The sequence below is a fragment of the Numenius arquata genome, chromosome 24, assembly GCF_964106895.1.
Source record: "Numenius arquata chromosome 24, bNumArq3.hap1.1, whole genome shotgun sequence".
Lineage (NCBI taxonomy): Eukaryota > Metazoa > Chordata > Aves > Charadriiformes > Scolopacidae > Numenius > Numenius arquata.
Genome location: NC_133599.1, coordinates 2,701,204 through 2,712,004, shown reverse-complemented (window position 1 = coordinate 2,712,004; position 10,801 = coordinate 2,701,204). Strand labels below are relative to the sequence as shown.

The following is a 10,801-nucleotide window of genomic DNA, read 5'->3' as shown; positions in this document are numbered from 1 at the left end:
TACGTGAGAAAGGAATCTTGCATTTAGGGCAGAATAAATTAAAAAAAAAAATAATTTAACAAAATGAAAACACAAACCAAGTCTTCTGGTTATAAAAGACGACTCTTTTGAAACTAACCCAGCGGGGACGGCTGACGAGGCAGGGTGGGGGCCAGCAGCAACGGCGGCAGATTTAAACCAGTCAGAACCGCCCCCATCAGTCACTCACCAAGACAAATGGCTCTGGTGCCGGCACGTCCGCAGCATCCAAAGTTCTACTTTGCTCCTGTGAAGAGATAGTGAAAGGCTTCAGCTTGATCTTAACCCCCAAGTCATTTCAATTTTTAGGTGTCATGGTTTATGAGAACATTGCACACAAAATTAGATCCTCTTGGGATGGAGAGTGGCGGCCAACAGGGGCAAAAATACATTCCCCCCCCAAGGTTAAGATATAGTAACTCCTCCCTTGATCCCTCATGGCTTGTATTAAGCTAGAGCCAACTTCTTCCCTCCATTTATATCTGCTGCTTCTCAAACACAAGACAACCAGAGCCTGGAGAAGCTGTCGGTTCTCAGCAATGCAGTAATCCCACCCACAGGCACCTTAGGAAAAACCAAGCCACGCAGAACTCCAAGCACCTCCGTGCAAATAAAACTAGCTGGGGGCACAAAACCTGCCAACTTGGCTTCAGCAAAGGAGAAGCAGTGTAGCAAGTCGCATTTCCACAGATTGGGAACTACTGTAGACAGTGAACTCCAGGCAAAGTCAAGTCACAGGCTGTTTTCACCCTCCTACTGGCCTTCAAAATCACTGCCTGAAGAGCTTGTTCACAAGCAGCAGGGAGAAAAAAAAGCACATTCTTCAGTTTCGTAGTCACTGCTTATGTCATCAGGACCTCGCTTGTATTTTCTTCCCAGGATGAGGTTTACGAGCAGACAGTTTAGATTAACATCTATTTATTAAGCACATGAGGATTACAAAAACAGAGACAGCAAATACCGCTATCCACACAGACACGGGTATGAAACTTTCACTGGTCCCTTCCTGGGCTGCTTCTCGGTTCTTCCCATCTTCCAGCATCAACGTCTCTTCTACCACTTCAACTATCTTCAAGGTCTTCCACGCTCGTGGCCGCCGCCTCGCTTTCCTTGGACTTCTCCTGCTGGATTTATGAGGGAAAAAAAATCAAAAGTTACTTCAGGTAACCTGAATTCTCATCGCTGACCTTATAGAGCCAACACCTGTTATCTTTTAGGGCTAGAAACCTACCATTCTTGCAATTAGGGCAGAATGGAAAAAGAAATTAAATAAAACAAAAGCACAAATCAAGTCTTCTGCTGATAAAACAACAATCTTTGGAAATTAAACCAAGTGCCACCTTTGTGCAGCTGGCACAGAGGGATACCCTAATGCCACTCACTCTCATACTGGACAGCAGGATTACCTGGGGAAAGGTGTCTGGGATATGGCAGGCGAGGAATTAATGAGAACGGCATTCCAGGACACGCCTGCTATCTGCTGCTGCAGAACTGACAGCACAGTAGCACTAGAAGCATACTTTTCTGGCTAGCCTCTAGCTGAAGGAAGATGTATGGGTCAGGACCCCTTTTCATTCATGTATTCCCATGCTGGAAAAAACCCAAACCACTTTGATGATCCTCTAACAGCAGTAGGAGACAGTCTCCCAGGGTTCCCTCTTCTGTCCATGCAAAACTCTGAAGAATAGGAGTGTATTTTCACAAAGCTCTAAAAAAGAGCTGAAAGAAACTCTAAGGAGTCTGCAGAGATTACCCTGCTTTCAGCATCGAAGCAGTAAATTGCAAAAAGGCCACCCACATTTATCACCGACCTGAAGTTCAACCACTAAAGGAGGTGCCCCTCTCCCCCAGCCATTGTTAGTGTCTCACTTTAATGCACTCTTGATACAGGTCTATTGAAACGGTGTCCCCTCAAGCCAGACAATGCCTTTATAAGAAACCTGTTTTTCCGAGCATCAGAAAGAGCTGTTACAACTCTGCACAAGCGTCGGTTTTGCTCAGATGCCAAGAAGGGCAGAAGCTGCTGAAGGGCCTGGCAGGTTCAATAGCACAAGGGGGTTTCTTTGCTGTCACTGCTCATGCGGCTCACAGGAACCCCAGGTGAAACTCAAAACATTCCACTTAAGGCACTCTTCAACTTTAAAAAGGTCTGTTTTTATCTAGTTCCAGAATTTTCTCCACTAAAGTTTTCTTTTCTACGCAGGAATTTCTACAAATCCTGAGCTTTCAAAGATGTTAATCTGGGGATAACCACGAGGGGACTTCTCCAAAATGGGAAAATAAGCCAAAGGGAAGGTGGCTTTTCACAAGAGGAAAAGAGGGGTTAAATGCGTGGTACCTGATAACTCTGGGAGGCAAAGCAACAGAAAAGCACATTTCCCCTTCATCTTCGTCGGTCTCATCGCTAGATGTCCCACTCATCTGATGAAAAAAGGAAAGTATGGTGAGAGATTCAGTGAACTTAATGCACAAGTTTGTCATTTCTAGCAAGCAAAGCTACTGAACAAGCTGCAGATTACTACAGCAAGGCCACCTTAATTCCAAGGGGGAGGATGCTTCATCGTTTGAGGTCCTGGTGTTACCAGAACAACACTAATGAGACAGAGTAAATGCACATCAATGATCGCAGCAGTCTCATAGTGATGGTGCCCAGCCACGAGAAACACCACGTTACTTCTTGATGGAAAGTGATTCAGTGAATAGAAACTGCCTTGAAATAATCTCATTTAAAGTGAATTGTTCTACTGGAGATAGCAAAAAAAAAAAAAAAATCTTTGGGAAGTACATAAAAATCACCAAGAGATTAGGGCAAAGTAAAGGCTGGTTGCCTGCGGTCTACTCTGTCTAACAGGGAAGATGCCTCTGGAATATTAATTGATGTTCAGTATATCATTGCACTCTCATCCACCATTTTCTCATCCTGCTGGAAAAAGAAATATTACTTTAAGCTGATTTACTGCACCAGTCAGTACGTAATGCACAATAAACAGTATTTTGCCTCTGGACACATCATCTAATCACGGCAGCTCAACAAACTCCTCTTCATGCAAGGGAAACTGTGCTGAAGTCAACATCCCCGTTACATTAATGCTCCAAGGCCTCACTCAGGACCAGAGTCCCATTGTGCTGGGGGCCACCAAGAGACAGAAATCTTGTGCCAACAAGACTGATGGCCATGCCTTGCAAAGACTTAGCCACCACCTTTAATATCACGCACCCATTTCTAGGGCAGAAGCCCGAGTACTTGTCAACGGACTACGTCTAATGTTAAAGGTAGGTAAGAGCTTGGGCAAAGAGACCGACTCAGAATCTCCTGTTTCAAAATGATCACGGCTGAATTTTAAATGCGGAATGTAACCTACAAGTACATCAAAGTTCTCCTAAATATTCTCTTCAAAAGGGAATACCGTCCTCTTTAAGATAGCCATCTTCTAGGTTACGTGCTATGCTGGGAAGGAAGTGGAATGCCTCGAGGGGAACATCTGGCCACCCTGCCAGGATTCCTGCGGGATGAGCAAGCTCGGTTGCTTAGAGTTGACTCAGGATCCTTACACTGCGCTGTAAATTGCACATTAGATACATTCAGATAAGATGGAAGATTTCTAAGCTTTAGACTGACTGAGAGACCAAGGGATGTGCTTCTGCACTGCTGCATTAGTCAGAGAAATGAGATTCCGTGACTAATCATCTGGATGGGGCACTACTAGCCTGAGGGTTGTATCTCGGGAGTGTTTTGTGCCCGGAGGAAGTGCAGGGAGGTGACTATTGTAGTTTAACAATGCCATAATACCCTTTTCCTGCAAACAGCCTTCAGAGTGCCGCAGGGACCGCTGCCGGGTGATCTCTCTTGTCCCCGTGCCTGGTCTGTCGGCAATTCATCCTCCAGCAATATTTGTTCTACCTGTTAATATTTCAAGACAGGTTGTGGGTGTGTAATTAAAGCCTCTCACCACGAGCTACCACAAAGTCTTGAAGGCCCTACAACACAGACCATGTTCTCCTTACTCATATTGATTTAAATGAGAAACTTCTTACAGTTTTTCCACCTGTGACAAGTCTACACATACAGTTACAACGTAAAGTTGATTTAAACGTATGTAACTAAAAGCCTGAAATAATTTACATTCAGTAAGTAAGGAGCGAAGAAATTCTCAAGATAGCTTGTACTTTATCACTAATTAGTCATCCGATACGCACTCTACTTTTAATGAGCACTCCTTTATCTAATTCTTTTCTATTTAAAAATCTAATATATTTGAGAGAGATGGCCCATCATAAAGGGGCACCATTTTTCATTTCTGTTGGCTGCTAGTGTCACAATTACTCTGATGAACGTATCTAGTACGCGCTGAGAGCTACTAGACCATCCAAATAGCTGGGGTGCAAGTAAGCCCGATTTAATGTTCTGTTGCTACGAATGGGCCTGGCTTCCTTTAATAGTCATTGCTAGAAAATCCCAATTAGGAGACAGCAAATAGCGATGGAAACTCAATTTAAGTTCACTCCCAGATTTAGGGATTGGTAGAGGGGAAGGCATAATAAGATTAACGTGCAACAAGAGATACTTCCCTCCGCTATCATCTCAGCGAGGGTGTAATCTACATCCCGCAACAGAAGCTTCATGTGACATTCAGATTGTTCCAGGTGTGGGAACTACAAGCAAAAGAGAAAGCAACAGGGTGGGCTGAGGAAACACCAACGACTCTCACTCCGGTATTAAAGGTCAACACGTTTTCCAACGGGATAATGAGAAAGCACTTCATCAGTGCAGCAGCTACGGAACCGCGAGCTTAACAAATACTCGGTCCTCTTACAAAAGAAAGCTCAAGAAAGTGGAAGGCAGGCCATAGAAAGATGTTGTAATTAACTGATTGGAGGTAATTGCTGCATTCATCATGAGCTAATACAAAGAACATCAGTTTATATCAACTTGCAATTTCCTTCATTTAGCGGTGATACATAAAATATTCATGCATTAGCAGATTACTTACTTCAGCAGAGCCAGAGGCAAAGTCTGCTGTCACTTCGAAGGTTACTTCACTACTTTCGTCTGAATGAGGAGAAAAGGGGAAAAAAACAGCCTTAAAATACGAGTGAATTAGCCTGAGGTATCTGCGCCAGGTTGCATTATTTAATGCTTTAAAAAGCTACAGTTCAGGACACCTTTACAAAACGCATTGCTTAATTATTCCCTCGTGCATTCCCTGGCCCGGTCTTTGATGACAGATGTGGTTCGTCCACACGTGGAAATGGCTCGAGCTGCATCCGGGCCGGCGCCTACGGGAGGTGATGGCTCCAGAAACACGGAGGGACACAACCGGAGCCAGCAGCAAGAAACAGAGCTGAGGTTCCAAACACATTTGAATTTCTAAGCTAAAAAAAGTGGTTAAAATGGTTAAGAGCCCATTCATCTGTTGGGGTCACATACCAAAAAAAAAAAAAAAAGCCAAGTGAACAGCCACTTCTCCAACCCCACAGCTCAACCCAGTAGAACCAGTATATAATCTTTTCCTTTAAATCATTTTCAATCGCTACACAAAGGAGCTGTGTTTGAACCAGCTCTGCTTTTGTTATGACAGCTGCTATACTGTCAGATTAGCCCAATGCACAGCTGTTGGCTCAGTGTTTTTTTCAAAACATGTCTAAACCGCTCAGGATTTTGGAATTTTTTTTTAAAATATATTTTAAACAGCAACAGAAGTCACCCCACCAAGCTAATTGCTTAAACAAAGCTGGATATTCATTACAGTCTGTAGAATAAATGGGAAGTTTGGCTTCATCTTTGAAGAGAACTTCAAAGGACATAACAATAAAGAAAAGGTGGGGGCAAAACAGCTTTTAGGACTGAGGAACTCCCCAAAAGGCTTTCTGAAATTAAAACACAGAATGTTCTACTTGAATAAAAAGAATAAAAATCCCTTTCAGCTCAGATTTTTTCAGAATATTATAAGACCTTTGAAACGGTTCCCCCACTTCAGCCTCTTCATTCCACCTCCTTTATCTGTTCACCCAGAACACTTCTGCAGCGGGATTTTATTTTCTTTTCCTACATCTCACTGACGTGACCTTCGTTTAGTTTATGCTTTCGGGGCTGAAGGTATTGCATTCAGGTATGTCAGTTAAAAAGAAGTATATACATACAGATTAAATACAGTCAAGCAATGCTACCTAACTAAAAGGTAGATTGCCAATGTTTATTTGATGTATCATAAAAGGGAAAAGGCGTGTAAAATCCACAAATCAAAGATGAGTTTTGTTGGGGCTGTAGGAACCCAATAAGTTATTTTCAGCAATGCTCCCGCAGCACATTTCCATATATATTACACAGACTAAATGAATCATTTCTAGCACAGAAATATGGTGCATGACTGCATGCAACAGCTGCTCCTTCATGCATTGCTCTCTTGTGACCCGATTTTGATTATAGCATTTGCCATCCCGATTGCGAGGGGAGGAACAGAAATAAAAAAACTCCAGGGATCAGAGACTTTTCTTTAAGGAGACGTTTGTTTTAAGGAGCAAAATTGCCTGAAGTCACACCTCATTTGCTTCCCTTTAAGAGGATGGAGGCTTCAGATCTGCTCTTTATTGCCTTTCTAGATTGTTTTCTGGAACAATACTCTTTCCTCACCCCACGCTAGTAAGTAAAGCGACTGGGACAAGATAAAATGAAACTACCTCAGTGACATTCACATACTCTTTGCCTCTATTTCCACAAGCCACAGGTAGGTACCTGTCTCACGGGACACAAAATCCAAGTCGCAGGTATAGACAAACACTGCTGGCAAATACTCAGATGAAAGGTGGATTAGAAAGATGAGGTTTAATATAAACAAGAGCCCCTTCAGCACCAGCACTCCCTTCATCAGAGCCTCACCGAATATTGGCAGTCTTCCCATTTAATTTCTCAACGTCTCCTAATGAAAGTCAGAAGGAAGCCTCCGGAGCAGCCCGGGGAAGGCTGGCAGAGGAGCCCGCATTACAGCGGCAAAGCTGTTCACCCCCTGGCACCGCTTCAGGAACCTCCATTTATCAGCCGACAAAATATGGGAGGAAAGAAAAAAGAAGGGCACTGCCCCCCACAGATCACGGTGGGAACAGACCACGCAGATTCCAGAAGATCATGCCATAATCCATGTATTTACCTTCATATTTAATTTTTCTCAAACAAAAATAAAAATCACCTAACACAGCACATTTGACAAGAAGTTCTGTCCCACTGGTGTCATTCTTGCACAAAACATTGAGACCTTACTCTCTAGAAGGACCACTTCAGCTCCAAGCACCCATGAGTTCATCCTGACCAGTGGGGAACGTCCATGGCCACCGCTGCAGCTCCCACCGATAGCCCACAGACCTCAGCTGTGCCCACACCAGCTCCCAGCTGGGGATGTTTATCCAAAATAAAAGATTCCAGTATTTCAGAGGAAGCCACTTACCACTTGACATGGTCAGCTCGAGTCCTGACCACCAGCTAAAGCGCTGGAAAGGGGTCCCTTCCCTTACCCCATTGTCTGGCGTTTGCGACTACGCTGATGTCAGAGCTTCCCATGGCAACTGGGAGTGGAGTCAATGCGAAAGAAATTCCATTTCGATGGAGAAAATCCTCCTCCCGGAAGAGCAAGAGTTGGAAGCATCATCTCAGTATCATATAAGCTTAGATATAAACGTTACATCTTGTACAATTTAAGTTTATCCAAGGAAAAGGTAACCCTCATCTTTTGTGGGAGAAAAATTGGAAAGACACAACCAACAATTTCTGGAAGAAGGCAAAAGCAACATAAATACTAGGGGTTTTTTTGTTGTTTGGGGTTTCTTTTGAATGACAGAAAGAAATACCATACCGCGGACGAGGGAGAGGGGCAGGACAAGGCAAGGGGAGGGTGCAACAGAGATGGAGAGGAATGAAAGAGAGCATCAAAAATAATTAAGAAACTAGAGGGATTTACTAAGATGGCAAGGTGAAGGAGGGTGAGAACGTATAGTAGGAACAGGATGACTGTAAATAAATTCTTTCAGACCGATTACATTACAAAAATCATCTTTGCAAAAAAAGAACAAGATACCCTATGCTTGAAACCTTCAAGGGATAAGACTGATTCCTGAGATCACACGGGAGGGAAGATGTTTGCACCATCGTACTCTCAGACGCCGTCAGCTGATGGAATAACACCCCAGCGATGCTGTATACCTATTAAATTTAAAACATTAAAAAGACAGGAAATAGAGCGTGGAAAGCCATTTTGAAGCACTGATAATCCCTCAGCCGTGCAGTACCCCCGCTTGCTGCAGCTAGCTGATATTCAAACAGTTTTAGGTGAAGAAATCCTCAGAAGAGGTACTTTCTGCAGAATTCATTACAGGTCCTTTTACCCTGAAACAAACCGACGTAATTTCTAAACAGGAAACAAAACAGCACTTACTAAGCACCTGGGATTAAAAAATACAAGCACAGAGAGGCCTTTTCACTGCAATTACATTTTTAAATACTGAGCAGATGCTCGACAACTTTCCTTTTCAGTTCAGTCAGCATCAAACACTCCTCAGCCAAAGCACAGCAGCTCCAGAACACCCCTTTCACAAACACGTGTGAAACACAAACCAGACCCAGGTATTTTGGTGTCACATTTGGTCTTTGGATCAAAACAAACGTTAACAGCAAAGCCATTAACGGGGATCTTCCTCAGGAAATTCACATTAAGCAATTGCCTTCTTTTGGAAAAAGCAGTTGTCCCGTCAAAGGGAAACACATTTAAGAGCAACCTGAAGAGGTTTTTGGCAAAATCGGAAACTGAAATATTCAACAGGAACAGAACACTGAGGAAAGATCTACTTGAGTTCTACGAGTTATTCTTTTAAGGGGTTCCAGTCAGTTGCTTTTAGCCCAACCATCCCTTCCCACGGCACAGTTAAATCCCAAACCAATTACACACACATTTTTAATTAGTAGCCACATAGCAAACAGGCACAACACATTTATTCAAACTTCCAGAGTGAGGTTTGAACGCATCCCACTGTCCCCTTACGAATGGCTTTAATATTGTGCGTTTCAGGGAGCACCGAGGATCTACACTTCCAGATATGAGGTTATTTTTTGCCCAGCCATTTTTCCTTAATTAAAACTGTACCAGCGAGGGCTGTGCAGGGCAATAAAGGCTCCCTTTCTATCTTGTTTAGCCTGGTGCTATTTTTCAACACAAAGGAAATCTTTGTGGCAACCGAGGCTCAAAGCATCATTCCTACGTGCGATTATAAAGCAATGAAGTTCAAAAGCAAAGCCAGTCAAGACAAAAGCCACTTAATAGAAAGAGACGAAGACTACAGGAGCTCAGGTGCACACAACCCATCATCTGCTGAACAGGTTAAAGCAGTTAAAGTTAATGACCACTTCGAAGCTTCATCCCTCCTGCAGATTAGACTTTGCCTTTGTTGTTCCTTCCAAATGTAAAATAGTTTAAATTAACACAGTGCGCGGTCGGCTTCAAAGCTAGAGCGACTTCCATCGCCACAAAGGCAAGAAAAAAGTTACGTACAGAGCACTGTGCGTTATATTTAATTCTAAAAAGTATCTAATTCAGCTACTGCTGGGGATTCTTAGCAAGAAAGGCACCACTGGTCAGGAACCCCCACCCAGAGCAAAAACTAGAGGCCAGGCGGTACGGTACAGCCGGTGCTCTGCCCTCACCACCGAGCCCGTTGCTCCACCAGCCCCCGGCGCTGGGCCCGCTACCCCGGGCGTACCCCGAGGCCAGAAAAATTAACCCCAGAGGGCTCCCGTGACCCCGACGTGATTCGAACACGCAGCCTTCTGATCTGGAGTCAGACGCGCTACCGTTGCGCCACGAGGTCTGGGCACAGCCAGCCCCGGCCTGCCTGGAAGAGCCTGAGCACCGCCCCGCGCATGCGCCTCCCCACAAGCCCCTCCGCGCAGGCCCTCGGGCCCTTCCTCTGCTCCGGGCCCCTCTGCCGCTGCCCCCCACCCGAACCGGGGCCCGTCCGCCGCCCCGGACCCCCCCCCGTCCGAACCGGAACCGCCCCAGGGCTCTCCCGGCCCGCTCCCCGTGGCAGCGGAGCGAGCCGCAGCCCCGCACTCCGAGCCGCCCAACGGCTTTCAAGCAGCCCGCCCGCCTCGGCCGGCCACGCCCCCCGGTGGGCTGTACCACCGCCTGGGGAGGGGTTGATCCGCGCCCCTTGGCACGGCCCACCTGCGCTCCGCACACCCGATACCCCGGGCGGACCCCCCCCCCCATCCCCACCGCCTCTGGTCTGTCCCAGCCCCGGCACCCCCAGGTTTAAAGGGCCCATCTCCGAGGCAGTGAGCCCTGTTACATGCGCTGAGTTGGGCCGGGCGGCCGTCCTCAGAATGGTTTGGGTTGGAGGGGACCGTAAAGATCACCGAGTTTCAGGTGTTCCCTGGGCAGGGACACCTCCCACCAGAGCAGGTTGCTCCAAGCCCCCTCCAACCTGGCCTTGAACCCCTCCAGGGATGGGGCAGCCACAGCTTCTCTGGGCAACCTGGGCCAGGCTCTCACCACCCTCACAGCAAAGAAGTTCTTCCCCACATCTCATCTCCATCTCCCCTCTTTCAGTGTCAAACCCTTCCCCCTCCTCCTATGGCTCCCCTCCCTGATCCAGAGTCCCTCCCCAGCTTTCCTGGAGCCCCTTGAGGGACTGGAAGGGGCTCTAAGGTCTCCCCGGAGCCTTCTCTTCTCCAGCCTTCTCTTCCCCATCTCTCTCAGCCTGTCCTCACAGCAGAGGAGCTCCAGCCCTCCCAGCATCTCCG

General features: G+C 46.0%; 1 non-coding gene across 1 annotated transcript; it reads right to left on the bottom strand.

Annotated features, from left to right (window-relative positions):
* Positions 1-9,795: 9,795 nt before the first annotated feature.
* TRNAW-CCA (transfer RNA tryptophan (anticodon CCA)) lies at positions 9,796-9,867 on the bottom strand. Its single transcript has one exon. It is a non-coding gene; the product is annotated as a tRNA-Trp (tRNA).
* Between the last annotated feature and the right edge of the window lie 934 nt (positions 9,868-10,801).